The sequence below is a fragment of the Malus sylvestris genome, chromosome 16 (assembly GCF_916048215.2).
Source record: "Malus sylvestris chromosome 16, drMalSylv7.2, whole genome shotgun sequence".
NCBI lineage: Eukaryota > Viridiplantae > Streptophyta > Magnoliopsida > Rosales > Rosaceae > Malus > Malus sylvestris.
Genome location: NC_062275.1, coordinates 11,974,783 through 11,980,782, shown reverse-complemented (window position 1 = coordinate 11,980,782; position 6,000 = coordinate 11,974,783).

Here is a 6,000-nt window from a genome sequence, read left to right as displayed (position 1 = left end):
AACCTAGACTAAGTCGCTCAACTTCAAACTAGCATGCAACGCTACATAATCCACTGCTTCATTGGCTGATCTTGGCACCCAAGACCAGACACACGAATTGAAGGCCTTGCCAACCCCACAAATATCACACAACACCGGAAATACCTCCCAATATCCATGGTCAATGCATCCATTTAGCCATGATATTATCTCATTGGAGTCAGATTCCACCACAATACTATGGAAGCCTCATTGTCTCGCCATCACACATCCCTCCAAAACACCCATCACCTTCGCAGCCAAAACGCTTGATGCACAAATCTTCTTACTACGTACCACCAAGCAGTAAGAGGTTGAATCCCGCATCACGACATCAATATGGCAATACCCATCCACCCATTTCCAACTAGCATCCACATTAATTGCACCTTGCCCAGGAAGAGACTAAGGGGTATTGATACGGACGCGTGGACTCAACGAAACCGGCCCACTACCAACCCTCGAGCAAGCTTCCAGGAAGGATGAAGCAGCAAGGGAAATGGTGAGCACAGTTCGCGATGGGGAGGGTTGCCATGAGTTAAAAATCGCATCATTCCTTGCCTTTCAAATGGACCAACAAGTAAACGCAACGTATGACATGAGTATCCTCTTATCCTCTACTGGTCCCGTGTGATCATTCCAAATACGTTAGAGCGATGAGTGGAGTGCAGACACCGAATCATTATCAATCTGAAGCCCAAAGCACCCCCAAACCAAACCTGGTCCACCCAAGGGCAAATTAGTAAAATATGTTCAATAGATTCATCCGTCTCGGAACACAAAGGACAAATAGGGGAAGAGGCACACCTTCGTCGAAATAAATTCATCTTCGTAGTAGTAGCCCCCTTGAAGAGTCTTCCACAATAAGTTCTTAATTTTGGGAAAGATCAGAATATTCCATATACACTTCCACACCCTCAAATCAACAATTGATGAGGAGGAAAGACAAAGACTCTGAGACCGGCGATTGATGTTATGGACCCAATAATACCCAGATTTGACTGTGTATCGTCCCCTTCTATCAGTCGACCAAACCAATTTATCATTGCGCCCAACAACATTGATCGGCGTATCCAAGACTGTCCTTTTATCTCCTTCCGCCATTTCCATTTCTATGGAATCCAACTACCAATCCCGAGAAGAATGATCAATAATAGAAGAGACTCGACGTGAGAGATCCATGCAGACCCCCGAAACCAGAACATGGTGCCTAGAAGCCAAGGACAGGATCCATCGATCAACCTAAAGCCGAGTATGCTCACCACTCATAATTTTCCAGTGAGCTCCCTTAGCGATAATATATCTGCCCTCGAGGAGACTAGCCCAAGCCCAAGAGGACCTACCCCATTTCTGACCTTAAAGAATGAGCAATTGGAAAAATATCGCTCTTTGATAACTTGGGCCCAAAGTAAGTCGGGATTGTGAATGAGACGCCAACATTGCTTAGCCAATAATCCTAGATTAAATCCTTTTAGGTTCCTGAATCCTATACCCTTTCCTGTTTGAGCAATCCTAGAGACTCACGACTTACCCTGTAGATCTTCATTTCTCCCACCTTTTACCCCCACCAAAAATTAGCAACAACAAAGTCAATATCATTGCAGATATTGTCGGGGAAACAAAAGATATTCATTGGGTAGGCAAGAATGGCTTGAGTAACATCTTTGATTAAAACTTCCTTGTTGGCTTGGGAGAGAAAACTTTGCTTCCAGCCCTAAATCTTAGCCATCACCCTATCTTTTACAAAGGTTAGAGCCTCATGTTTAGACATTTTCCAGACTGTCGGGATACCCAATAATTACCCTGGTCCACCACCTGCAACATTCCCAAAATATTGTACAATTCCTCCAGAAGTTTGGTCAAGGTGTTAGCCTAAAAAAATATAGAGGATTTTTATATGCTCACTTCCTATCCCAATGCCAAATAATTAACATTAAGGATTTAGACAATATTCTGGCAGTTTAACAGAGAGACATTTAAAAATATTGGGGTGTCATTAGCAAACATCAAATAGGAAAGAAGAGGTTCATTCATACTGATCTTAACACCCTCAAGGAACCTTCCGTCGACCACCCATTAGATTGGGCACGAAAGAACATTCATAACAATAAAGAACAAGTACAGAGAGAGAGGATCCCCTTGTCGAATACCACGGGATGGTTTGAAGCGTTTCCCTGGTTGGCTGTTGATAAGGATAGAAAAGTCAACAAAAGAGACGCACCCCTTCACCATATTTATCCACCACATATGAAACCTAATCCGAACCATGATTGTCTTGAGGAAGTCCCACTTAATCCTATCATATGCCTTGTTTATGTCAATTTTCATTGCCAGCTCGAACTTCGTCATAATTTTCCTTAGCTTGAGGAAGTGGAAAACCTTATGTGCTAAAAGAATATTATCTTGTATTTGTCTGCCCTCAACAAAAGTATTTTGTGAAGGAGAAATAAGCATAGGAAGCCAAGGTTTCAACCGGTTAACTAACAATTTTGAAAAAATCTTGTAGGAGTAGTTGCATAGGCTAATCGGACGATATTGGCCCACTGTCACAGGATTCGCCATCTTAAGAAATAAGGACAACACGAGTGGAATTGAGCCTTCTGGGACTCTTCTGCCTCATTGTAAAATCCTACACCAACCCATTCATATCATCTGCAATAATATCCCAAAAGGAATGGTAGAAAACTCCATGGAACCCGTCCGGGCCAAGTGTCTTCATTCCACCCATTTGGAAAATCGCATCTTTAATCTCTTCCAAAACAATAGGTCTGAAGTGAGTTCATTTCCTCCTAGACGGAGGTTCGAACAGATTCTAGGACCGATCCCCACTCCCTCTGACCCTTAGAGGTAAAGAGGCAAGTGAAGTGCTCATTGATAACTCTATTAATGCCCACAATGTCTTCCTTCCACTCCCCTTGAGCATCTTGCAGCTTCCCTATCTTGTTGAAGTGCCGACGTTGAATGGTTGTCTGGTGAAAAAAACCTAGAGTTAAAGTCCTCATCCTGCAACCATTTAACACGAGAACGTTGCCACCAAAACATTTTGTCTATTGCCTCCAACTTATCAATTAGACCAGAGAGAGATCGAATCTCCTCAACATTTGCCTCCCAATTGTTTTAAAGCTGCTCCAGCCGATTTAATTGAGCCCCAATCTCCTCTCGGCCACCACTAAACATCTGCCTACTCTAGTTCAAAAGGTTACCTTTACACGAATTTAGGCGTCGCAACCACCCATCAACATAGGTCCCCCCCATCACCAATGCTTTAACTTCGCTGAATTACCTCCTGACACTTATCCTCAACAAGCCAAAAAGCCTCGAATCTAAATAATTTTTTCCTTTTAGCATTCAAAGGCTTTATGTTGACAATAACAGGGCAGTGGTCAGAACCCTTCACGATGCCATGGGTGATCGAAGTCGAGGGTCATCTAACCTGCTAGCAGCCATTGACAAGGTCAGGATTAAGCCTTTCTTGGACAAGGCTATTATTCCTAGTACCCCTCCAAGTATATTTTGGCCTATAAAAGCCAAGGTCAATCATCTTCATATTTGTCATGAATTCATGTAAGAAACGTGGTCTAGTATGAAAATCATCACAACCTCCCATTTTCTCAAACTCCCACAATATCAGTTAAGTCACCCCCGCAAAACCATGGACACTCCGTAGACACCAAAATCGTAGAGAGCCATTTCCAATACCCTTATTTTCCGTGCGATATGGGTTACCATAAATCCAAGATGCCTGGATCCAATCACAATTCCCAGATTCCCTCATGGATGTACGAATAATGTTTTTTGTTAACAACAAAATCTGAATTTCAGTTGGCTCATGCCACCATAAGCTTAACCCTCCCCTCAACCGCTCTAATTGGAGGGACATTAAACCCCCTGACTATATCACATCTTCATTCTTACTCCTTCTAATTTGTGGCATTGCATCTTATTCTCATATAGAAACACCACAGATAGTTTATGCCTTCTTATAAGCCTGTGTAGATGTTAGATCTCAAATCGCCCAGGGGAATGGATCTTATATGCCTTATATGTACATACCCATCTCCAATTAACACGAGACATTTTGGGAGCTCACTGGCTTCGAGTTCCGTAAGAACTTCGAAGTTAAGCGAGAAATGAGCCAGAGCATTCTTAGGATGGATGACCCACTGGGAAGTTCTGCTCACATGAGTTCCCAGAAACAAAACCGTGAGGGTGTGGTTGGGGCCCAAAGTGGACAATATCCTGCTACGGTGGAGTAAAGATCGGGGTGTGATGAAGCCCGGGTCAGGGTGTGACAATAGAGCTATTATTACCGTGTGCGACCCGAGACCACAACAATTCCATAATAAGTAAATCATGGCAATTTTGGGGCTGATTTAGGCCAGCCGCCACCACCCCGGGTTTTTTCCCGGCCATTCGTGCATTGAGCGCCTTCATTTCCACTTTCACAGCACCATTCAAATAATCCTAGATGTTATCCTCCTCTGTAATCGGTACATTTTGAAGCTCATCCTCCGCTAAAATCGCCTTCTCCACCGCGTACCACTATTCCTGCAGGGGAATTCCATCAAAATGACTTATCTTTTTACCCCCACGAGCCCCCGAGAAACCTCATGACTTTGGTTTTCAACTTAGAGAGCCCCTCGTTTTTTCCAAGGTTTCTCTTCAAACCCAAGTCTTCAAATATGTTTCCAGGCAATGGAGAACTAGAGTTCATTGTGAAAGTGTTATCCATCGTGGCAAGAGACAGAGATGTAGAAAGATCTACAAAGATCCCTGGCCTACTTGGGCTATCAGGTTGGCCCCCAATTAATAATCTATCCCTCATCCTAAGCCTGTCATGTATTATAGGCCTATTCAAATCACTACTCCCGTCCAGCTCTCGTATGATCACCTTTTCTCCCTTTTGCTTGGTGTCGGGGATCTAGATAGAAATTATGGTTGTCCCCATAGCCCTCTTTTTCCACCAAGAATTTATGAGCTATACGTAGGATTGACCTACCAATTGTCACATTCATAACTCATTTATGCTATCTGTTGCAAGAGCTGCCAATAAGTAATGTTTCAAGTTCAGACCCTATTGGGTTATGTGCCTCCTCATTGCCCACCATTTGTGTGTCAGGTGAGACTTCCCCATACGCCTTCTGTTCATACGCCTGGTGCCTATCGTTCCCACATGAACCCTGATAGCCAGCCTTAGAGCTCCCCCGCACTGAACCGGCTTACCGTCGTTCTCCCAGTATCACGAAGTTTATGTGTTGGTTCTCCTGGGCATCACGAGGCCGCTTAGCCCTCGTCTACTTGCTAAAGCCTGCCGAGCCACCACGGGTTGGTTAGGAAGAACATTTGAGATTGACATGGCCTATTTTTCCACATTTGTAGCAAAAGTCTTGTAGGCGTTCATATCAAAATTCTACCCAGGAGTCAATCTCCCCCGATCTTGGAAGCCAACACCATGTAATCAAGGGTTTCACGGTATCCACCAGAATCTTTACCCGTAAAAGCCCATTGCCTTCTCCAAATTCTCTATCTCCAAGAATTCGCCCATCTCATCTGATAATCTCCTTGCACTGGCCTCCGTGCACAAGTTTAAGGGAAGACCTCTGATTTGCACCCAGAACGGGACCACCTCCAGCTTAATTTCCTCCAGAGAACAATCGCTAGGCCATCGTTTTACTGAGAAATTTTGGTTCATAACCGCCTAAGGAACCAAGTCAATGATTTGATTTGATGTATCTTCATATTTATCGATGATGATAAACGTATTTCCTTGGACCTAGTTGATTTTTGCCTCCCCAATCTCTTTCCTTAAGCTCATGAGAATATTCTTGACACCTCACTTATTCAGGGGTTTATCAGTCAGAGCTGCTCCCACTAGCTTCACCTCTTGCTCCATACTTGAGATCTCCAAAGACTCTTCCAGTCATACCACCAAATCTTCCACCCCTGCTTGATCCATCTCCAGACAAGTAAATCGACAAAAGA